This window comes from Mytilus galloprovincialis, chromosome 2 (assembly GCF_965363235.1).
Source record: "Mytilus galloprovincialis chromosome 2, xbMytGall1.hap1.1, whole genome shotgun sequence".
In the NCBI taxonomy this organism is placed as follows: Eukaryota; Metazoa; Mollusca; class Bivalvia; order Mytilida; family Mytilidae; genus Mytilus; species Mytilus galloprovincialis.
The window spans coordinates 10,260,795-10,287,118 of record NC_134839.1 but is presented as its reverse complement, the minus strand read 5'-3'; the positions used below and the strand labels follow the sequence as shown (position 1 = coordinate 10,287,118).

General features: G+C 33.6%; 2 long non-coding RNA genes across 2 annotated transcripts in view; one reads left to right on the top strand and one right to left on the bottom strand.

Moving 5' to 3' along the window:
- Positions 1 to 2,060: 2,060 nt before the first annotated feature.
- On the top strand, positions 2,061 to 5,531 carry LOC143062852 (uncharacterized). Its single transcript, XR_012974867.1, has 3 exons — positions 2,061 to 2,160; positions 4,254 to 4,466; positions 5,344 to 5,531. It is a non-coding gene; the product is annotated as an uncharacterized LOC143062852 (long non-coding RNA).
- A 4,161-nt stretch (positions 5,532 to 9,692) lies between these two features.
- Positions 9,693 to 26,324, bottom strand: part of LOC143062108 (uncharacterized) — a 121,138-nt gene continuing 104,506 nt past the window's right edge. Inside the window, exons 2-6 of the long non-coding RNA XR_012974552.1 lie at positions 14,202 to 14,248; positions 13,573 to 13,649; positions 11,314 to 11,406; positions 10,695 to 10,884; positions 9,693 to 9,884 (exon numbers count right to left, since the gene is read on the bottom strand). This is a non-coding gene — a long non-coding RNA (uncharacterized LOC143062108). The remainder of the gene's footprint in view (positions 9,885 to 10,694; positions 10,885 to 11,313; positions 11,407 to 13,572; positions 13,650 to 14,201; positions 14,249 to 26,324) is intronic.

Genomic DNA, 26,324 nt, shown 5'->3' with positions numbered 1-26,324 from the left:
AGGCATAACTAATTTTTATTACCCTACACCCCAAGACATCGTTACTTGTCTTAATTAGTCTGACAGTTCAACTTTAACTGCAGATAATAAAACTAGCCATTTGTGAAATAAGCCTTGCGTCATTAATTTTCTCTGTACACAAATAAACAGTTATAAAGCTAATGAACTAGAGGTAATTAAAAAAATATTTCAATATTAAAAAAGTATAGGTTATTTATATATTGCCAAAAATGCTCCATTATTACCAATCTTTCTTTTTTTTATTTAAACTTATCAAAGTAGTTGTTGAGTGGAAACCGTTTTTCAAAGAGTCCTGTTCATCGTTTTTTTTTTTTTTTTTTGTAATTACAACAAAATTGTTAGCTAATTTTGTTAAGCCTTTTCTAATTATTATTCATTACTTCAATTTATAAATTAGTATACATTTATTAACATTATAATAATACTTACATCTAAACCAGCAGCCATCCTTTACCGAGGTCAGTTGAGGCGCAGAGACCACGTGACAAAGAAACGGCGCGGGAATCGGAGTTCTTGATGTGAGAATTTTGAGTTTTGAATTATGAATTTTGAATTTTGAATTTTGAATTTTGAAATTTGAATGGTCCTTCTCGGCTTTCGTATGATCCTTCTCGGCTTTTGTAATATTTCATTAAGAATACATAATACACTGATATTCTAAAAGAATTTCCAATGTTCCAGTTCGTTGTATTATTTAACAATCAAACGATTTTTCTTCTCTTTCCTGTCTTATTTAATTTTTCTGCTGTCATGCCATTGTGTGGCTTTGTTTTCTATAGCTGATGCTTTATTATTTATATTTTTGCTGTAATATGTGTGTATTGTATATGCAATTAGAGAACTTAATATAACTTAAAGTTGTAATAACTTGTGTCCAATCTTATTGCTCGATTATACGAAACGAGCATCAGACGTATCAAAATTATAAGCCTGGAACTTTTGATAACTATTTACACCACTGGGTCGATGCCACTGCTTGTGGACGTTTCTTCCCCGTGGGTATCACCAGCTCAGTATATCAATTATATGGTCATGTTTTTTTTTTTTATAAATTACATGTTCTCAAAAGTAAGAACTAATCAAAATACTAAGGATTTTCGTATCCCAGGCATAGATTACCTTAGCCGTATTAGGCACAACTTTTTGGAATTTTGGAATTTTGGGTTTTCAATGCTCTTTAACTTACTACTTGATTGGCTTACAACTATTTTGATTTGAGCGTCATTGATGAGTTTTATGTAGTGGAAACGTGCGTCTGGCGTATCAAAATTATGAGCCTAGAACCTTTGATAACTATTTCAATTATATATAAATATACTAAATAAATAAATGATTTGGAAAATACATTGAAGGTATAAAAAGTCATGAGAATTCCGAATGCAATTAGGTTATATCCGGGCACTCTGATTCTAAACCTTGGTTCCATCTGGGTTTTCTGGTTCTGAACCTTGGTTCTTTGGTTCGAAACCATGGTAGCTGGTTCAACATCCGGGTTGTTTGGTTAAGGCAACCCAACTTCTTGGTTCCATCCGGGTTCTATTCTAGAAGATTCTAATGTTCCCGTTGAACATAACAGAAAATAACCGCAAGTCTCCGAATAAAAAGGTAAAGTAGGTCAAAGACGCTAAAATTATTTTATAACATTAAACATTTTAGCATCGACGGTAAAGGAAGCTATAAGGTATTTATCTTCTCATTTTAATTATTTTGATAAGGAAACTAGATAAAAATAAAGCATCGTATAGATTTTTAAAACAAACCGAAGTATACAGTATATCTAACATCCTTTTATTTAATTCAGTCATTTTGTTTTCTTTTTTTCCCCTTTACTCATCCCTTATTTACGTAAATATGTCTAGACAGTGGTGGATCCAGAACTTTTCCTAAGGGGGGCCCGCTTCAGTCATGCTTCAATGATTCCCTATATAATCAACCACATTTTCCCCACGAAGGACCCCCCCCCCCCTGGATACGCTCTTGGTTCCATCTTGGTTCTATTCTAGATTATTCTAATGTTCCCGTTGAACGTAACAGAAGATAACCGCAAGTCTCCGAATAAAAAGGTAAAGTAGGTCAAAGACGCTAAAATTATTTTATAACATTAAACATTTTAGCATCGACGGTAAAGGAAGCTATAAGGTATTTATTTTCTCATTTGAATTATTTTGATAAGAAAACTAGATAAAAATAAAGCATCGTATATATTTTTAAAACAAACCGAAGTATACAGTACATCGAACATCTTTTTATTTAATTCAGTCATGCTGTTTTCTTTTTTTTTCCTTTACTCATCCCTTATTTACGTAAATATTTCTAGACAGTGGCGGATCCAGAACTTTTCCTAAGGGGGCCCGCTTCATTCATGCTTCAGTGATTCCCTATATAATCAACCAAATTTCCCCAACAAAGGGTTTGGGGGCGCCCCCTGGATCCACCTATGCTAGATGTTTTAAAACCACCCAATTAGGACATGTTGTTTATATGGCTAACGATATGTGCATCTAGCCACTTGACCAGTTGACGACTTGCATATATATTTGATTGCACATTTATTATCAAGTTCGACTGAATTTATTTAATGGATTTTTAATAATGTCAGATTTGAAAGAAATACATGTGAAGTATATGTTAGAAATCTTTTTGTTCAAAACAGAATGTTAAAAGACATATAAAGGAAAGTTATGATCAATAAGTTGGTAAGCTTTAATTAGTTGGAAAAAAAGTTATAAATATAATAAAATGTATAATTATGTACAATAAATTGGCAAATTTGATACTCATGCAGTCGTTGTGAAGGGCATGCATATAATCATTCGGCCAAAAATAAAGAAATCAAGATTAAGATTGAATATTATTTTTATAATAAAATTAATTGTACATGTGTTAATGACAGTGCTAGTGGGATATGTATCACCAGCACAATAGTAAGAACTTCTGTGTTGGCGCCATGATTTAGGAACATAAAGAGTTACACTAGTCCGTCTGTCCCGAATGTCCCATAAAAACGGGTTCTGCTCTTCTTACTTTAGTTTGCCTCAATCAAATACTTAAAAACCTAAACACAATATATAAAAGGAGCTGATGCATGAGTGCCAATGAGAACTCTCCACAAGAGACTAAATGACACAGATATTTACAATTATACAATGTAGCCTAGGTCACCAACACGGTCTTCAACAATGGGCAAGGTTCATACCGCAAAGTCAGCTTTTAAAGGCACCGACATGACAATGTAAAACAATTCAAACGAGAAAACAAACGGTATAAGTTATGTACAAAAAATAAACGAAAAACAAAATAGGCACGTGCATATAAAATAAGGCGGGGTTAAACATGTTAGCGGGATCCCAACCCTCCCCCGTATGTGGCATGAGTGCCAATAAGAACTCTCCACAAAAGACCAGATCACACAAACACTAAAAACTATGGGTCATATGCAGCTTTCAACAATGAGCAAAGTCAATACCGCATATAGTTAGCAATAAAAGGCACTGAAATGACATTGTAAAACAATATTCAAACGAGAAAATAAACGAACAAATTTATGTAAAAAAAATGAACGAAAAACAAGTATGTAACACATAAAAAACGACATTCATTGAATTACAGGCTCCTGACTTACCACAAGCACATACATACCGAATAAGGCGGGGTTGAACATGTAAGCGGGATCCCCACCTCAACACAAAATCAAATTTGAAATTTTTAAGTGTCACTTTTACCGTTCAAGAGTTATCATGTCCCTTTAAAAAATATAAGAAGTGCTGACTATTTCGTTTCCTTTGTCTTAAATAAGTCTGACTCAATCAAATGTTATGAACCTTATACGCGATTCACATTACCCCATAACACAGATCTGTGAAGCTCAATATTGGGTCACGATGGCGTCACTGTTCATGTTTTTTTATATGTAAAAAGTTGTGGTACGATTACCAATGATACAAATGTCAACCCGGAGCCTTGAGATAGGAAAACTGCTAAATCTATTGTTTCTGTTCTTTAACTTTAATTTGCCTCAGCCAAATGTTTTGAAACTTATTCACAATGCTTATGGTCACAAAACGGTCAAAATTACGCGAATCCTGCATCTATATGTGGAAGTTTACTCATTTTTTTCACAAGCAGGGGCATCTGTGATTAATAAACATATTCTACATTTACTTCAGTAATCAGCTTATTTTCTTCCATTGAATTCTTTTTTAAATAAACTGAACTTGCACATTTTTTTTCAGGATCTCGGTGCAGTTTGGTAACAGACAGTGATATCAAGTTAAATGTGACCAACTTAACAAAGTGTTTCACTAGATTGAGCTCTCTGTCTAAGTGTACTTTAATGGTTCTTAGCATTGAGTTCAGTTTATTGATATGCGTATACCTTCTGTGTGAATTTTTATGATGTAAAAGCAGACTATTCATACCTACATGTCCATGAAATGAAATCTAAGGTAAAATGATTGAAACATTTTGCATTATCTATCACAGCTGGCAGAACATGATGCTACTGAAGCAGTAAATTTTCTTACTTGATATTCACGGAAATTAAAGGATTTAGTTTCATTTGAACCAAACAAATTCTAAAAAATTGAGAATGGAAATGTGGAATGTGTAAAAGAGACAGTAACAATGTCAAAAGAGCAGAAAGCAGTCAAAGGCCATTTATGAGTCCTCATAGCTGACTATGCGGTATGGGCTTTGCTCATTGTTGAAGGCCGTACGGGGACCTATAGTTGTTAAAGTCTGTGTCATTTTAGTCTTTTGTGGATAGTTGTCTCATTGGCAACCATACCACATCTTCTTTTTTATATCTTCAACAAAGCGAGAAAATCCCTCTTCCAGAGGCTAGCTTCAGATGGCCCTTAACAAAATGTGTACCAGTTCAAACTTCAAATTATAAAATCAACTTACAAATGTACAATTAAAAATATACAAGACTAACAAAAACCAGAGACTCCTGACTTGACGTCAAGGTAATCATACCAAGAGACACATCCAATATGCAAAGGTCAAGAGTCAAAAAGTCATAGTCTGGTCAAGAGATTCTTGTGAAAAAAAAAGGATTTTGATAAAAGGGTCATTGTGGTACACTAAACTAACAATATATCTTATGTATCTAATATATCTTAGAAGATGTGGTACGAATGCCAATCATACAGTTAATTCTCCATTTAATTCAAACAAAATATACAAGTTTTACATTGAGGACAAAGGTCAAGCTCACATGAAGTTTCTCGTGCCAATAGACTCATATAGAAAACCTAGGGCAGAGACAAAAACACAAGACATATAATAACTAAACTCAATTGAATGGAACTTGTATTGCAGGTCACTACAATTGCCTTCAACAAAGAATATAAACTCTCGCAACAAAGCAAGATTAACCCCGTCTTTCACTAAAGTTTGAGCAGGATTCTTTGCAACGATTATCTTAACACATATAATTGAGAATCGAGTCGTGCAGTTATGTCAAGAAATTAAAACGGTAAGATTAAACATTAAAACAGTAAAAACTAGCCTAAGGGTTTACCATTAATTTTTAACCCAACCATATGATAGTGCAGTATGGTAAACTTATGGATACACATGATACAGTCATGAAATTGAATATTTGAAATAGTACGACCAGAACAATACAAGACAGAGTTGTAAACAAAAGAAAGTAATGATGCATATCGAATTTTTAATTCCAATGCACAAATTAGGAACCGTAGTTTTCATTCAATTTATTTATCTAAAATGTACGCTTGGGTTAAACAATGGAAATTAACACTGTATATTTACATAAACGATCAATCTTGTAAAATATAAATAAATTAAGTTAACAGTTTTTAAACTCTACTTTTGGTTTCTACTTGAGACAGTTGTCTCATTGGCATTCATGGGTTACCCCCTTAATTTAATGGATTAGAATAACATAACATACGTACGTTGAAACCACAAACAACATTGCTGAACTGAATAGAAATGAACGAAACACTGTGATTACAACAAATTCGATGTATGGTGTCGTTTCCGATGTGAAGAACGATAAAATGTGAAGCACTATTCCTAATAAACTGACAGTGGTTAATGGCAGAATGTTTGGCAAAAGCGCTCTTTGCTTAATAACTTTTCTATCTGAAATAAAGAAATAATTTTATCAATGTATTTATATTATTCAATTCAATAAGATAGACACAGAATTGAATAATCGGTTGATGAAGAGGAGCAAGAGATGATGTTAACTGGAAAAAACGTCGACTAATGAAAGCTTAATTAAATAATTAAATCTACATTGAATTTTGAATAGAATACAACATAGCTTATCAGTTCACCATTGTTAACCATAAAACTTTTTTAAGGATTTTTATTTGGTAGTTGTTACACATAAAATAACAGTTTTAATTTATGATCTGTACTATATTGTACGTGTTATATCTGTTTTACATAACCAGTATTGTTGATTACAAATTGTATCTGTAAACGTATATATAAGACATAAATGTATACCTTTGAATAGCTTCCTTTGCGATTCCGCCATAATCCCTGGCAGGAATGCTGTCACTACACCACTGAACATAATATAGGATAAGACATTGGTGAAATAACTCTCTGAAATAAAGAAATAAAAGTTCAAGAACCACACTGTATATTAAAAGTTGATTCCATTGTCACATATCTAAAAAGACATTGTTGTCTCGATGGCAAACTCGGACCTAACAAAAAGGGAGGGGGGTTTGTACCAGATGTTGACAGATCCTGTTCAACATGCATATATTTATATATATATAATTCGCTAAAACATTAGCCCAACATCGTAAGATCTGTAAATTTGCGGAAGCAAACTTTTTGTTCTTCCACGGCCGGGATTCGAACTCATGCTACTGAGATATCGTGGCACCAAATCGCCTTGAACTTTGACGCGCTCTAGACAACTCGACCACCTAGGCTCTACAAATAATAAATCTTTCGGTGGCCGTTGAACACTTTTTTAATACTTTTTATTCTGGATTACAAAAAATATGACCAGAAAAACCTTAAATGATCGTCGAATCACCCAAAAGTTTTGAAGTTACACATAGGAAGTAGTGCTCATTAGGAATCCTTGTGTAGTTTATTATGACCTGTGCATTTGGCTAAGATGTCAAAGAACAATTGTATGAAATATTTAATCGCCGAAAATATCTTAAGACAAGTAGTTTAGATTTCCCAAATGGCAAAAGTCGTAGGAATATTGTTTGTCATCAATACGAAGTACAACTACGTCAGTAGTCTTTTATATAATAAGTTCAACTGTTCATGCTGTTGGCGGCAAGTTCAAATTAGAAAACGAAATTTTCGTATCTTTTCAATTTGGAGGCAGTGGTTCAAATTAGCAGTGGAATTTCGACTTGGTTTCTAGCTACGCCCGACGAAGTAGCCTTCCAATTGAAAGAAAATACGAAATTACTTTGCAAACCTTTTCACCAAAGTCTCCAAATAAACGATCTAAAAACTTATTTTTGTCATTTTTATTCATGACAGCGATGTTCATTTTGTTCAACCGCTATCTATAATACAGAAAATCGTCGACAAATAATGTGTAAATTCGAGTAAAATCGTATCTGATTGACAAAAACAAAAACCATTGTAAACACAACAACAATGGCTGCCACGAAGACAAAATTTACAATATCGGATCCGATTCCGGAAGCGTATAGGGGAATTCTGGGTGTAGGCGATCAACTACAAAAAAACAAAAAAAAAATCCAGGCAGGTGACAAAATACATCTATGAATGGTAAATGAATATAAACACCAGAATTGATAACCGAAAGATATATGTAAAAGAAAGAAAAAGCAGAAAATATTTTATACTGAAACTCAAACTTACTTTTTGACAAATTTTAATGTCAAAATCCAATACAATATGACAGCTTTGAATAGTATATCTAACAATATATATGTTCATGTTCACAGTGTAAATTTTCTTTATCAGTAATAAATGATGATTACGCATGTGAGATGCTTTTAAAGTGTTAACATATTACTGCACTTTTGAACGGGTATTTTTTTCAATTTTGAAGGGTTAATTAAAGTAGCCGGAAGTTTCTAACTTTATTTTCACAAATAATGCAACTATATTATACAATACCTGAATGTAAGCAAATCATATGATATATAGGTGCGTCCTTTGGGCCACTCTACCCCCTCCTGCTTGATAACTTGGAAACGGCCAAGATCCCCACCCCTAAACCATATAATCAAGTAAAGGACACTATAATAAATCAAATAAATATAGGGGAAGTCCCTGGAGTCACCCCACCCTCTCCTGCTTGGAAATGGTCGAGATCCCCACCGCTTAACCATATATATTCATGTTTGTAACAATATGAAAAATAAAATGTAAAATAGGGAGAGTCAATGGGGGTCACCCCACCCCTCCTGTTTTAGAATTTAAAAACGGTAGAGATACCCACCCCTTAACCATATATATTCATGTATGGGACAGTATAACAAATCATATGAAATATAAACGGAGTCCCTTGGATCCCCCCACTCCCTCCTGTTTAAGAATTTAAAAACCGTTGAGATCCCCACCTCTTAACCATATATATTCATGTATGGGACAATGTAACAATTCATTTGAAATATAGCGGGAGTCCCTATGGTCACCGTACACCTCTTTTTTGAGATCTTGGAAATGGTCAAGATCCTCACCCCTCAACCATATATACTCATGTATGGGACAATATAACAAATGAAATGAAATATAGGGGAAGTCCCTGTGGTTACCCCACCCCTCCTGTATGAAAACTTGGAAACGGTCCAGATCCCCACACCAAAATAATATATATTCATGTATGGGCCAATATAACTAATTAAATTAAATATAGGGGAATCCCTGGGGTCACCCTACCCCTCCTGTTTGAAAACTTGGAAACCGATGAGATCCCAATCCCTAAACCATATATATTTATGTATGGGACAATATAACAAATCAAATGAAATGTAGGGGAAGTCCCTAGGGTCACCCTACCCTTTCCTGTTTCAGACCTCACCTTTGATCCCAGTAGTAGTGAACATTTGTCTGATTTATGTCTCATAACTTTTGTACTATAGAACCCAAACTCTTTTCAGGGAAACCAGTCCATTCATACTATTACATGTTCGTACTAAGTCAACTTGTACTACTAGCAGTCAACTTAAACCATCGTTAACTACCAAGTACAAGTAGAACAACTACAATCATTGCAAACTTGTACCACTGCAGACTCACCATAAAAAATAAACATTGACATATGCATGGCTTTTGAAACCTTGATATAAACATATGAATTATTTGCCTTAATAATTAATTCATTAGATAAACATAAATGTACTATATATGAATGGTTAATGTTGAAGCAACATTGCCACAGTTTTCATAATATTACGTTTGCCTTGGTTTTTGGTTAACTGCCTCCAGCGCTTACAGCGCTTTGATTTATTTAAGTTTCTTGTGTATATTTCGGAATTAAGTAGGACGTCCATTATTAACTAGTATACATTTTTGTTTAGTGGTTAGCTGAAGCACACCTACGGGTGCGGGAGTTTCTAGCTGCATTGAAGACCCCTTGGTGGCTTCCGGCTGTTTTCTGCTTTTTGATCTGGTTGATGTCTCTTTGACCCATTTTCGTCCTCATTTTTATGATAAAGAAAACAACTTGCCTTGGTCGGGAACTGCATTCTGTAGTCTGCTATTAATTGTCCCAATGTAGTACAGGAAATTCAACATGAAAACTACCATTATGAATAGAAAAGAAATAGTTGGAAGGCAACATAAACTGTCTTTCAAAGAGGGACTTTTCTGCACAGTATCAATCTCTGAGTTTTCATTGTATGACCTTTCAAACGAGCCATCTAGCCCTAAAATGACAAATATGAACTATATGAAATAGAAAATATAAGGAGAATGCAAGGCAAGTATAGAAAGTACTGTTGCAAATTGTTTATTTTTTTTTTAGTTTTGAGCTTTCCTTGTTTAAAAAGATAAATCTAGAAAAGCGCTTCGGACAAACTTTATATAAGGTCACGGTGTTAATTTTTCATTTCACATCTTTTACAAATGTTAGGGTTTATCTACTGAACTTACATGTTCAAATGGTCTAAGTTTTGTTTGTGTCTTATGGTCAGACAAGAGACATTTCATTTGTAAAATGATAAGCTATTGTATAAGGACTCATACACATATTACCTGTAACGAGAGTTACAAGGCGGATGTGCTGGAGCAAGCAATGCTTTCATTCTGGTGTAACTGTGTTCACCCAATTATTTGTGGTATGTTCTGAATCTCAATCGTTCATTTCTGTGTTGGTCTTTTCGTATTTTTCTTTCTATCATTGTTTTAAGTGTTTTTATTTGACCTCATTTCTCCTACTTCCCTAACTGTAATTTTACTCCTTTAAAAAACTTTTTTGAATATTTTTCCATTGACACAAACAGAATTTATCCATATACTAGGTGGGTTTACTAAAGCTTTCTGTACAGTAATTTGTAGGTACAAGACATGCATTCTTTATATATATTAAAAGATATATATGATTGAACGCATTTTATGGATATAAATGCAGTAGTGAAGCTGAGAGTAAGAAGTTATGAGGACCTTTCGCTGCCCCTTTCAAGACAATATTATGATGTTTATAGTTTTTTTGTTTTTTTTTAAATATATTGTATTACCTTTTTCTTTTTCCAAGAACATTCCTGTATTATTCGAATTTATTTTAACAATTGTTTCTGATTTCTGTTCATCTGTCGATTTTATGTCAAATTTTCGATGCAACAGAAGACTACTTCCAGCGACGATGATATGTAATATGACAAACCCAATAAATGGATATCTATATGGAACACCATAGTCATGGAAAACCTGGAGGAGAAAAAAATTATTTCTACTCCTATGATGAACATTTATTTTAGCTAAGATATGTTCTTAGTGTTTTGTTTGCTTTCGCAAAATAAGAAATCACAAATTGGCTGCAAACGAAAAAACTTTAATTTGGTGCACCAGTCGAGCTTTTTTTAGTTTACCTTCAATACAAGAGGAACGCTCATATAAGAAAATATCAGAACCTCAGTTTTTAATAATTTGGTAATGAATAAAAGCGTAGAAAAGACTTATGTAATCAGATTTTGAATTTCAGATAATTTCAGAAAAATTCTAAGAAAAAAATATTTCCTAGTGATTGACAGGTTAATATGAATACACTGACGGTCTTTCCTGTATTAAAACAAAAAATGCTACATGTAATACATCAATACTATGATATTAAAGTCCTTTCTCATGATATTCACTTACTTTTATTATCCGAAATGTTATAACCGAGGAATCACAAGCACCACTAAGAATAGCAATATATAACCCAGAACCAATGGTTAAAAGGGAACTTATCTGTAAAAACAAATTATATAAGTTTGATTACCTAATAGATGCTAAACAATCAATACCTCAAATTTAATAATGCTTGAAAAGATATGTATGTTTTAAGAATGGAGCAAGCTTTAACTGACATCAATAAACGACCTGAACAATTATTAGTACATTGTACTTTGAATTATTTATAATCCTATTACAGGCGTCACAATGTCCAAAACTTGATACTAGATTGACACACAGTTAAGGAAAATTAATGTTTAAGCGTGGGTTGGATAGGAATACGATGTCGACAAAGACAGCTGAATTTGAGTAGATCAAGCGTTTTACGTGTGTCATGGTAAAAGGGCATTTAAAAAGCTAGTCTCAGATCGTTTCCCTCAGATAGTTATGCGCAATTCTACAGAACAGAGGCATGTAACTCCCAAAGCTTTAATTTCAATTATTTACAGTTCGGTTCCTGCAGAATGATTAGTGACTATTATCAAATCCTGTTCTTGCACATGTTTTGCTTTCTTCAGCTTTGCTCTAAATCCCACCTCCCTTATCATCTATAATTTCTGCGATACCATCAAAGCCAGATTTGTTAATGAGGTGGTCCATTGCCTTACTACAAATGATGAGTTTGCCGCCATTGCTGAACAGTTTAAAAAGAAATGAATATTCCATACAGTTGTTGTGACAAGATCTCCATGAACAGTGTATGATACAACAACATGAAGACCCTACTTGGAGATTGATCGGCCATGTTCTAAGAAGTATAGTTGAGGACTTGACTAGATTTGTCCTAAGATGGACACATGAGGGGAAAAGAAAACATGGACGCCCAAAAAAAATTGGAGAAGAACGGTTGAAGCTGAAATGAAAGAACTCGAAATCAGCTGGGGCGAAATTGAAAAGAAAACACATAACAGACATGTGTGGAAAGGTCTAGTCCTTGCCTCATGTGTCACATAAAAGGACTATGTAGGTAGGTAGATAACGTTGTGGTGATATGAATTGCTTGCATTTGACAGTCTACTGTCTCTGTGTTCAGAAGCTACAAGGGTTTCTTCTCCATGTTTTCGTGACCCAATTCGACGCAGGCTACAAGTTGACTTAATATCGGCTCTATGTTCCAGGAAACGATGCCATTATCTTCAATGGTTCAGAACTGATGAAAGCCATTGAAATATTGAACCACATATTCGGTTTGCCTGGAGAAAAGTCTTTACTTGAAGATGGCATTACTGTCACACAATACATGCTAGGGGACATAGCTTTTGTAATCAATAGGCACCTGATCAACCATCTCTATGAGAAACCTCCATCAGCAGTCACATTGACACAGTGGGTGTAAATAAACCCATCAAATATACTACGCTTATAATTGTGTAAGCTTGGCAAGCGTGCGTTTCGTGCAAAGATGAACCAACAGTGACGCTCAAATAAAAAGGTGAAAAGATCAAATAAATTAAGAAGTTAAAGGAAATTGACCACCCAAATTTTAAATGGTTTTGCCAAATACAGCTTCGGTTTTCTCTATTCCTGGGGGTAAAATCTTTTGTTTTCCAACAAGTAGTAATATTACCAAGTAAGGAATATGATAGTTGTTTTCCATTCGTTTGATGTGTTTGAGTTTTGATTCAGTCATTTGATAAATGATTTTCAGTTTTAAATTTTCCTATGAGTATTTTTTTACTTTTTTCTTTTTATAAATACGACCATATCAATAATAATTGACCAGAGATAACAGGCTTAATATATCATTCAATAAGTAAAGGTATTTTCTCATGATAATATACAAAATTGCTGATTGAAAAATAGGAGCAATGTTAGACTTTTCCTTTGTGATCAATATTGTTCTATCAAAACATTTGTATTCAACCTTGATAAAAGTATACAGCTTATCGCTATTCACTCCTCTCCGGGAAAAGTTACTTAGACAACTTCATGTTAAGGTCAGATGGAGCAAAACAAAGGTCATCAGCTATGTGCTACGGGAGGGAAAAGTTGAAAATAGAAAATGATTTGTTCGATGTACTTACGATGGTAAAGACATTTCCCTTTCAAAAGTTTTATTCACAATATATTATTTGAACATGGCTTCAGATAGCTTCAACTGGTTTGAAAAGTTTAATAATTTTAGAACTCACCCGGATAGCAATAAATAGCGAAAAGGTGTATAAAGAACGAATTCTCTACCTTTAGATTTATTGTCATCAAGCATATTCCGCCAACTCCAACACATACAATACCGGGTACAATCAGAAGTGGCATGTCTGTAATTAAAATTTTATTTGTTATACAACTTTATTTTAACATAACATTTAAGCAGACCTATTTTTATGTTCTTTTTGGTGATACACCTCTTCAACCGTTTTGGTTATTATGAATCCTTGGCTTTCAACAATTCCATTCGGCTTTCAGCGTCCCTAGTGAGATGAATCTGGAAAAGCAGGGAAAGCGGTACGGACCCGGTGGCATAGATGTCAATAGCCAGATTTTACACAACTTTTTAAATTTTTAGTTTTCATTGGCCATTGTTTTCAAAGTCTGCGGGACTGTTTAGCTTGGTAGGGATAATTCTAGCTTTGAAAACAATTTTTAAATTATTATTTGGGGTGGGGCTATACCATGTTTGTTTTACTTTGTTGCTTTTCAATGTACAATATTATCCGAGTTCCATCTGAACAAATTGGTTTTATTAAACAAATTTCTCTTGGTAATAGTATATATAAACTGCCAGGGGAGAGAACCTACAGTCAATTCAAAGTAATATATATTGATATTCAGTACATTTTCAATCCCATATCTAATTGTATTCTACTCACCTGGATTTACAAAACCAAGAAATAAGCAACCAGAGCATATTATTATTCTGAAAAACAAAAATGACAAAAATGGAATACAACTGTGATAAAAAAAAGGTTGATATTTAATTTGGAATTTGAAAACAGAACTGGCTTCTGTTAACTTTAAATCCTTTGTCACTAATTTTCTTTCAATCTAAGATTTGGTTCCATACCAAATTCAATCAAATATATATTTCATGTTTACAATGATCACACTGACAAGTAGAAAAAACAAATCAAACAAACAAACAAAAAACGGTCAGTTGAAAAGGAAAAATTCACAAAAAACAACTTATAAAACTAAAAACCCAGCAAAACAGATCCCACAAACTACCGAGGATGATCTTCAAAAGTGTTCCGACATGTAAGCATGTCCTGCTCCTTATGTGTCACCTGGCGTGTTACTTATGAGCACATGATATCACCCCTAGTTTTTTTGTGGGGTTCGTGTTGTTTATTCTTTAGTTTTCTATGTTGTGTCGTGTGTGCTGTTGTTTGTTTGTCTTTTTCATTTTTAGCTATGGCGTACGTTGTCAGTTTGTTTTAGATTTATGAGTTTGACTGTCCCTTTGGTATCTTTTGTCCCTCTTTTATGAAAGTACAAACCAAGAGATACGTGGTACGGTAATATCACATTGGATATGAAGATGCCAGGATTGCGGATACTTTTGGAACATGATGGATATAAAAATATTGATTTATATAGCAACGTATCATTTTTCAATATCATATTTGTGTCAGATATATAACATAAATGAGTGTTTGCTTTGTTCAAATAAAATATTTTCAAATTACAGATAAATAAATGGTATAAACATTACGCAAATGGTAAATTAAGGTGAGGGAAAACGTTAATCGTTTCTGGAGTCTGTCATTAATGTTAGTACGTTTCGTTTAAATGGTGAGAACGAAGGAATGTTAATTTCAAATTCTTATACATTTTATTTATAAGCATTTCAGTTGAAAACAAAATGAAAAAAATCCCGACCAAACCGATATATTTACAATGACAGAAATGTAAATCAAGTTCTCGCGTTTTCTAAAATTAAATGAGACAAGTAAAATGTACCATGTTATACCATTTCGACTATAGTGTTGAAAGTCCTTTTAGTATTTTTTGGTAACCCTTCATATATAGTGACCAGAATAGTAGTATACCTGAAATGTTCAAATGCTTTATTAGGCGTGTCTGCAGCAATGTATGAAAGCATTTTTTCCCGATTGACTCATACACTTCATGGTATTAATATAAAAGTTAAACCAGGTATTACAGTCACTTCCTCCAACGCAAAAAAGAAAAACAAGAGTGCACACGCTGAAATGTCTCGCCTTCTATACTAATCATTGATATTATGTTGATAGTCCTAAGTAAAAAGCTAAGCTTTATAACAACTGTAACCATAAACTTTACATTAACCAAGATAACTAAACAAAGACCAATGAACCTTGAAAATGAGGTCAAGGTCAAATGAACCATGCCAGGCAGACATGTACAGCTAACAATGCTTCTATACAACATATATAGTTGACCTATTACTTATAGTTTGGAAAAATAGACCAAAACACAAAAACTTAACACTGTGCAATGAACCGTGAAAATGAGGTCACGGTCAAATAAAACCTGCGCGACTGACATAAAGATCATTAAATATTTCCATACACCAAATATAGTTGACCTATGGCATATAGTATTAGATAAAAAGACCAAAACTCAAAAACTTAACTTTGACCACTGAACCATGAAAATGAGGTCAAGGTCACATGACATCTGCCCGCTAGACATGTACACCTTACAATCATTCCATACAACAAATATAGTAGACCTATTGCATATAGTATGAGAACAACAGACCAAAACACAAAAATTGAACTATAACCACTGAACCATGAAAATGAGGTCAAGGTCAGATGACACCTGCCAGTTAGACATGTACACCTTACAGTCCTTCCATACACCGAATATACTAGCCCTATTGCTTATAGTATCTGAGATATGGACTTGACCACCAAAACTTAACCTTGTTCACTGATCCATGAAATGAGGTCGAGGTCAAGTGAAAACTGTCTGACAGACATGAGGACCTTGCAAGGTACGCACATATCAAATATAGTTATCCTATTACTTATAATAAGAGAGAATTCAACATTACAAAAAATTTGAACTTTTTTTTCAAGTGGTCACTGAACCATGAAAATAAGGTCAAGGACATTGGACATGTGACTGACGGAAACTTCGTAACATGAGGCATCTATATACAAAGTATGAAGCATCCTGGTCTTCCATCTTCTAAAATATAAAGCTTTTAAGAAGTTAGCTAACGCCGCCGCCGTAGCCGCCGCCGGATCACTATCCCTATGTCGAGCTTTCTGCAACAAAAGTTGCAGGCTCGACAAAAACCAGATGCTTACACAAACGTGTATATATCCATCTTCCGTTCCAAACAATGATGTATTTTGAAATGAACGTGTATTTACACTCTAGTGTGACACCATCAAAAGGACAACCTCAACAGAAGATGTTGTCAGGGGCTTTGCATGTCAATAGTTTACTAGTATATTATTTTCCCTCATCTTTATCGTAAATTGCGTCCGTTTTTGACAGGACGTGCTCCCCCACCTTTTGTAGTGAAAGCCTGCATTAAACCATTAACAATTGGTTATTTTCTTTTGTGGAATGCATGCGCTGCGTGAAACAGATATTCTATAACGGTCAACTAACAATTCTATTAAGATTCAAGTAAATCAAATTTAAGTTATGGTTCAATATGTACAAACACTAAATTTAAGAAATTACCAATGATTATGTAAAATTTTGAGGAAATCAATTTTTGGCATACTGGGGTTAACGTGCGAGGTATGAAAAGTAGTATTTATCCCTGGAACACACAAAGCAATATATCGAAGGGAACTATATTGCACCAATATTACACGTATGTCTAATGTTTTCAAATCAATTTATTTCAAACCAGATGCAATACAGATAAGAGGTATATTATGAATATATACATATATATCATAACAGAACATTTTGAATACAATCGGAGGCAAGACTACTTAATATAAATCATGGGTACTCTTGATTTTTTTTTTATATCTGTTGGGTATTTTATTTTTTCCAGAATTAGACAATTCATATACATTCTTTGTTGACAATAATTGAACTAGTTTTAAAGCTAGTTAAAATAAAAACTAACGTACGAATTGGTTTTAGCTAATGAGTAATCGTTCGAAGTATTGACAGATGGACGGACAATGAATGGTACACAATTGAACGTCACGTCATCTACGGGTGTATAAAAACGAAAATAATTCTTTGCTTTTTAACCACGTATATTATTTGGTCTTTTAAATATCTTCGCGAATGTGTCTTTGGCAGACGCAACTAGCATCTGTCCAACTTATATACAAGGTATACGTATCTTTGATGAGTTAATGAATTTCTTATATTTTATATATGATAGTTTCACTTACAGTAAAGAAAGTCAGAATAATCATATACTGATGGCATTTAAACCACAAGAATGATAGCTTAGTCTGGATTGTGGTGGTCTTGATATTATGAGGCGATATCTACAAAAGTCATGTTATGAGTTGAAGAATAAAATTCCGGGTAAATTTGGTTCTTTTTAGGTATCCATGAAATATAAAGAATACTTATGAACGCAATTGTATTCAAAACAACTCTATTTTGTCGTTATTATGAACCGGGCTCATCAATTAAGAAGAAATATGTACATGTAACATGCGATCACCTATAAACCTCTTTGAAATAATTCTGCAAATGCGTAATTTATTAGAAATTACCATCTTCACTTCTAAATTCCCATTGAATTAATAGCTTTTGCTTGACTCTTTTTTTCTGATGATGAATATATCGTATGTAAATCGGTAAGGATTGCTATAAATTGACCAGACACAGAAGAAGAATTATATGAAATGTATATATATTTTTAAAGTAATCTACTAAAACCCAATTGATAGATCAATAAATAATAGATCAATGTGTAAAATGGTAGGTCTAATGTATGCCAATTTTGGCAGTTTCTTATGGTAAACTGTGTGATTTTGTTTCGTCATTTCTACGTCTTATTTTGTTATGATTGTATTGTTTGTTTATCCTTTCGACAAACCATGTTTGTGTATAAGTTACATTTAATGTTCCACGTCAATCTAACGACTTAACGTTACAACTTACATTTGTTGGGCTTTAAAAGTGATTAATTACCGATTACATTGTTTCGATCCTTCTTTTAATCGTGGTCTTGGTAGATCTGGCTAAAAACGTTATACTTTTCTTTTTTGAGCTACATTTGTGAAAGTTGACAGTCTACTTAAATATTATGTTATTTTTGCAAACACATTCATTATTTATTCAATCGAAATAGGATGTGGACACCTGTACATGTGTTAGGTACAATGAAGATGGCCACGTGATAAAGAATTATTTTGTCGGACAGATAATATAGGTATAACAGTAATACTGAACTCCTAATCAATTTATAAAGGAGAAGTACTTAATACAAACAGACAGAATCAAACGTTGTCAACCAACAGAACGTATTGAAAACAACTGTCATATTCATAATTTGGTACATTGAATTATTTTTTAAAACTTACTTTTGGATAAAAAAAAAAAAAGAAAGCAGTTATCGTGAACAGAATGTTATGGAAGCAACCATTTAATATCAGATTATTTTTTATTAATATTTTTTAAACATTATAAGGTATTGGATGAATTTGCATTCAGAATTGGGTTTTTTTTGTCATCTGCTAGACCAGAATAATTTGTTTTACCCCCCAAACACTGGAAGTTAAATGGTCGTTTTCTAAGAATTATATCAAAATTCATTTCATTCAAATTAATATTTTCAATATTTGTGAAAAAATTGTCAACCTATATTAGTGATAAGCGTCACGGTAGATAATGCATCATTTCACTTAATGATGAGTTGATCCGTTATTATTAATCGTTGGATTAGTTAGTATTCCGATACCTGTAAAGAAACTTGAAGCGTAACATTTGGCTACAAAAAATACCGACGCATTAGGTTGGTTGGATTTCCTTATTTTGTATTCGCTGATGAAAATTTAATGACCAACCATAATTCAACTAGTTTAAGCTTTGTATTCACGGGTATCATTCGGTTTAACGAGAGAAATGGTCGTGAAAGAATATCTAACGGCGGTCAAGTATTGAGAGACGATCGTGAAAGCTCTGGTAATGAATCGTGAATGACATTTAATGAAAATTCTAGGTCAGAATCTTTGAAAAAATCGCTTAATTTTCAAAACGCGGAACAAATCAGAACAAAAAATATGTCTGTCAAAATGGTTTAACTTCCTCAATATAACTGTGAAGTAAGATAGAGAAAATATGCAGTACTTTATGGAAAAACACAAAAGGCGCAATGCATGTCTATGAAATTAATTACAAATAACACGCTTTTTGTACCTATAATGGTCATATTTCAGTTTATCGTGATATATTTGAAATTTAATCTTTGGTGTATCTGATAGAACAGTAAAATTAAGGTATGTTCTTCTCTTAAAAGCATTAATTTGTATATGAGAACCTTGAATTTGTTGACTATCAATCAAACTTGATCGTGAAAGATCAGGCAACGCATTATTTTGGTCGTGAAAGATAATGCGTGACCAGGCTTATCACTAGTAATCAGAAATCAGTATTTCTTTTACCATTTGATAAACCTGCAACTGGTTGAAGCCTGTTACTATTTTGATAAGGATGAATATTAAAACTATTTTTTTTATTCAACCCTTTACCTCGAAAGTTAAAAAAACAACAACTAAAAACGTCTCTAAATAAGTTTGAAAGATTCAGCTCTGAGAATCGGTCAAGTGTAATTTAGGCAGATCGACACTATTTAGCCAATAATGTAGATATGCAACGTTTAAACCAAAATGATATCCATCAAACAAAAAATTACAGCAAAACAGCATCTTTCATGAGTAATTTGAGATTGAACGATAACCAACATTTTGTGCAACAGTACTTTCTAATTAAGTTCTGTATATACAACGCAGATGTGGATTGATTTAACTATATACTACAGACTATAGAATACCAGAGCGCAAATGCTGTAATGTTTCGTCTGCTTTACTTATTATAGTTAATTTTTGGAACGTCTGTAATATCAAGGGTTTTACTAGAAGTGTCAAATGCGCTTAATGCACTTAATATATTTTTGTCCATCTGATGAGTTAACCTTTTCAATTGATTTTTATAGTTCGTTCTTATGTTGTACTGTTATACCACTGTCTCAGGTTACGGGGAGGGTTGGGATCTCGATAACATGTCTAATCCCGCCACGTTATTTATGTATGTGCCTGTCCAAAGTCAGGAGCGTGTAATTCAGTGGTTGTCGTTTGTTTATGTGATACATATTTGTTTTTCGTTTATTTTTTTTATACAAATAAGGCCGTTAGTTTTCTCGTTTGAATTGTTTTACATTGTCATATCGGGTCCTTTTATAGCTGACTATGCGGTATTGGCTTTGCTCGTTGTTGAAGGCCGTACGGTGACCTATAGTTGTTAATGTCTGTGTCATTTTGGTATCTTGTGGATAGTTGTCTCTTTGGCAATCATACCACATCTTCTTATTTTTTTAATTATGATTGTCAATGATTCATAAAAAGAGTGCAAGGTCAGATGAACCATGACATACAGATCTCTACAAATATCCCGTAGACCAAATAAATGTTTTCCGATCCTTACAGTGCCTTAGAAACTGACAAATGTAAAAGTTATGCTTGGCCAATTAATTCGAAATTTAAGGTCAAAAGTATATGAACCCTGACCGACAGACAGACATAGACATCTTACTATCATTCAATATATCAAATACAATTGACGTCATCATGGTCATATACGAAACATGCAGACAGACATGTACACCATACACGATATGCCATGGCGCTATAGCATACAGGTTTATATCCAAAAGGCTAGACAACATAAAACGAGCATTGCCGAATGATGCATGATAATGATTTCGATGTTATTTGAAACCTTGCAGAAGTCGAAAATGTACACAATCATAACAACAGACAGTTATCCTAAAGCTTAACGAATCCGCGATACGGAATTGACCACAAAAATGAATCTTCATCCATGAAAGAAGGCATATTCGGGGTCAGGTGAATCCTGTCTGACGGACATGTAGTTTATAGGATCCAATATACAAAATGTGAGTATCCTATAACTCGTGATAAGTGAGTACTTCACATGACAATCAAAAGCTTCATCCTACAATCATCCAACTATTTTACATTTCATTTTCTGAAAATATTAATACTTTGAAAAGCTTAAACCTAGTGAGGATGTTGACATATATAGCTTTTCTCAATACCAATAACAAATATTAATTATGATATAATTGAAGAATAATTTGATTTTTGTGATTTTATTTTTTACTACAATCAAGTCGATGTCAAGTTTCTTCCTAGAAGAAACTTTACTACTGGTGGATTATTCCCCGAGGGTATCATTAACTTGGTAGCTGTATGCATGATGAATACAAGAACAAACCGGCTGGGACGTCGCCCGGGTTACCAAGGTCCTCTTTTGCTGCACGGAACATTGTAGCATTTGATTTGTGTGTTCCACAGAATATCCTCCGGGATACCCCTGATTTGACTTATGTTCAGCCAGAAGGTAATTATTATTTCAAACATTCAGATACCTTTCATAAATTAAAGCCTTGTTGCGTTAATATTTTCGACTGTTTAAAGACACCTGCTACAAGTGAATCAATACCTATCATTTCTTCTTGTAAACATAAAAAAAGGAAAAAGGAGCACGTGTAAGACATGTGATATGTTAATCACGACTCCTGATTTTACTAGTAATTAAACATCTAAAACATATTATACTAAATCTTTCGAGCTTCTGGACTGTTCCACGGACAATGTCGTGTACGGAATCGAATGTACTTTGTGTGGACTACTTTATGTTGGTGAAACTCGTCAAACTTTGCGTAAAAGAATGAATCAACACCGGTCTGATAATAAAGATCCTCAATTTAGGGTTCTTTATAACCATTTTAATCAACCAGACCATGATCCTTCTTTATCTATGAAAGTCCGCATCATTGAGAAAATTTATCACCACACAGATAGCACTGTACTAAGTACTCCTTTCCGCAAAGATAGAGAAAATTTCTGGATAAGGGAGTTAGGGACTGCAATGCCATATGGTTGCAATAATAATAATAAAGGAGTAGGAAATTTGTCAAGTCCTGCCTGCAGTGATGTTAATGTAATGAGTTTATTTAAAACTACCTTACGACACCAAAGTAGTTGTCATGAGCAAAAACATTACCATCCACCTAATGTAAAAAAGTTTTCTAAATCTAGATCACCCTCTGGGAGCTTTGATGACCTTCTTTCAGATCTTCATCATCCGCTAGGGTTACATTACATAAGAACTATTCTCTTTTCAATGCCAGTTAATTTTCTAAAACGTTTGAGAGACTATGTACTTTACAAAGGAGGCACCAATACATTGTCTGCAATATACAGACAAGTCAGTATTATTTGTGATGTAGCTCTTTTCCGTCTTTTCCAACCAGTAAGAATGGAACCTTTACATGAGGAAAAGAGGAAATTCCTTCCAGTTGATTTTGCCAATAGAGGAATTGATGCAATCAATATCTGCAACGTTCTACATCACAAGGAGGTAACATAAAAAATTCCTATTTATTTTCAAAATCAGTCTGTTCCTATTGTATCCTACAGTTACACCAAAACCATTGCACCTAAAATATTTAACTATAAACAAGCATTGCAGGACCTTGACTTGGAACAATATATAAAAACCCTCCGACATGTGACTGTTCCCACTCGCCTTATAATTACAGCCCCTCCGGTCATGTTATAACTGGGGATCTAAACATAATTCAACATGAAAATCTCCGAAAGGTGATTTCTCATGGTCCTAAGTTTAGAGAAGCCCAACACATCAATTGGAACCATAACTTCAAAATTATTATGGATTCCATTGAGGACTACGCCAGAGCATGGGCTAAGCGAGAAGAAGTTGAACTGGACACTTTGTCAGAATGGGTTAAAACTATCAGATCTCTGATAAAACGTCGCATTCACAAATTGAAAAACTGTGTGAACGATCGACCAAAGTCTGTTTTCAGAGACAAGGAGGCCATGAAATGTCTATCATCTCTTCATGATATGTATGTTTTTGTTCCTACGGACAAATACTATGAATGTCTTGTAAAAGAATTGGGTATAAAGGAGCAATCAGGTAATCCCACATACAAAGACATATCATTTGACAAAGATGAGATTTTAGCAAATCATAAGTCTTCATGGCTTCAATAAACATTACATTGAACACCAAATCGGAGGACTTGCTTTGTTTGTATTGGATACCAAAGCTTCATAAAATTCCGTACAAACAACGGTATATTGCTGGCTCATCTTCATGTTCCACTAAAGAATTGTCCATTAGATTGACTAAAATTCTGTCCGCAGTGAAAGAGGGTCTTCAGAAATACTGTGAAACTGTTGACTCGCGAAGTGGTATTAACCATATGTGGATTCTTAAAAATTCTAAAGAACTTCTAGACAATTTTAAATCTAGGTCTTTTTCTAAAATTAGTTCTATCAAAACTTTCGATTTTTCAACCCTGTATACCACCATTCCCCATGTGAAATTGAAAAATAGCCTTAAAGAAATAAACCACAATGCCTTTCAACATAAAAATGGTAGCATACGATATAAATGTGTTACTTTGGGATTTCATAAGGCATATTTCCTAAATAGTGACAAGCAAAAAGGTAAAACATGCTACACAGAAGAACAAGTGGTTAGTATGCTGGAGTTTCTTATCGACAACATATTTGTTGAGTTTTGAGGTGAACTTTTCAACAAATTGTCGGCATTCCTATGGGAACAAACTGTGCGCCTCTTCTTACCGACCTCTTCTTATTTTCTTATGAATCGGAGTCAAAAACAACGGATCAAAGAAGCCAGATTATTTAATTTCACTTTCAGATATATTGATGATGTTCTTTATATAATCAATCCGAACTTTTTTGATTGGGTTCCATTAATATATCCCCAGAACTAGAGATTAAAGAAACAACAGACACGGCTTCCTCCGCCTCATTTTTAGACTTATATCTCGAATTTGACTTACCCAGTAATCTCAGTACAGAATCTATGACAAACAGACGATTTTAATTTTGAAATTATAAATTTCCCCCACCATAGTAGCAATATACCAACGTCACCTGCATATGGGATATATATTTCCCAACTTATTCGATATTCAAGAGCTTGCAGCTCCTACTCAGACTTTGTAAAACGTCATCAGTGTCTGAGTAGAAAGTTAATGAACCAGGGGTATGTCAAAGAACGTCTCGTCCTTTTCTAAAAAAGTTCATCGGAAGGTACTAAGACCTTGTTGATAAATATTCCGTATCAACTTCACAAAGAATACACGATGGTCTTGATGTATAGATTCTGCGTACTGATGTTGTTTATCATCTTAACAACGTGTTTCGTAGTTCTTTCATTTGTCTTTGTTCTATTATTAATATTACTTTTACTGTTTAATGGTTTTATGTGATATCCGTTTGACGTGGCTCGGTACTTGTACATCTCGTCAATGTGTTTGTATTGTCTTTCAATTTTTGGTGTTGTGCTTTGTATATGCGACTTTTTGTATTTCTTTGGTTCTTATAACGTGACTCTGTACTTTAAAAGATCCCTTCAGTATGATATTGTTCTAGTTTGTGTCATTATGATATATTTGATGTGTTTGGACTCTTGATTTTGCCTTTTGATTTTTGATTTTCCTTTTTGAATTTTCCTCGGAGTTCAGTATTTTTGTGTTTTTACTTTTTTCTATTATGAACCATTTTGACAGACAGTTTTATTTTGTCGTAAATTTGTCTGTGTAATTAATTAAATTAGAATAAGTATTGACCTTTCATATGTCTTCTCGATTGAATGTCTTTCACGATCCGTTACCTGAACTTTCACGATCGTCTCTCAATACTTGACCGCCGTTAAATATTCTTTCACGATCATTTCTCTCGTTAAACCGAATGACACCCGTGTTATTACTCGTTAAGTACTTCAAACGTGTATTAATTCATGTAATTACACCATTTGTAAGAATCCTAGGTTTTGATTGGTTGATAGCCAGTGTATTTTTCACCAATTTACTGTAATAAAATGAATATCGTGCATTTTTTAACGCCGCCGGGGTATTTGCAAAAAGGATATGTCTTTTTTACCCTCTCTGCTGTTCTACCATTTCAATACAATACATATTTTACAGTTGTATTAGCTAGTGTTTTTCAGAGTAAACATCTCCACCACAGCGCTCTATTGACTAATCTAGTTATGTAACCAACTATGACAAATGCAAATTTTTGTAGAAAGTTGCAAACATATCAATCTCAATTAGACGACTATTGAGTGAAGAACAATGGTACAATTTTTCCATTTTACATTCAAAAAGGAACTGTATTGGTAAATAAAAGCAAATGCGTTTCATTTGCATATTGTGATTGCTGTATTTAAAGCATGCATGACCTGCCATTTCTCTTCTGGCACAAATGCACACTGTGTTTGCACAGTATAAACATAAAGGATTATTTCAGCTCTAAGGATTATTTCACTGGTTATAATTTCTATTTGATTTAGATGTGGCCGTGTGATATTCCATATACACTGAAAAATGTTAACGTTATAAACTAATATATTTACAGCCTGACACTTCAATCGGTAGCAAAACTAGGCAAATTGTAAATGACCGAATTAAGAGACGTTTTGAAAATACTTATGATCACGAGGAAAAAGACTGATCGCATCATATATAACGTAGATTTAAAGGGAAATCACACTATTTAAACTACTAATAATAATTCATTAAAATTTTGCATTTAGACAGATCATAATTATTTCATATTTTAGGCGAAAAAAAAAATGGGGTCACCGATGTTGTTTTCGAGATATGACGTCATCAAAAAGTAAAGAATTGCGTTATACCGTAATGTAGAAATAGCGCTCAAAAATGCTAAAAGAAGGCAAAATTATTGAAAAACGATGTT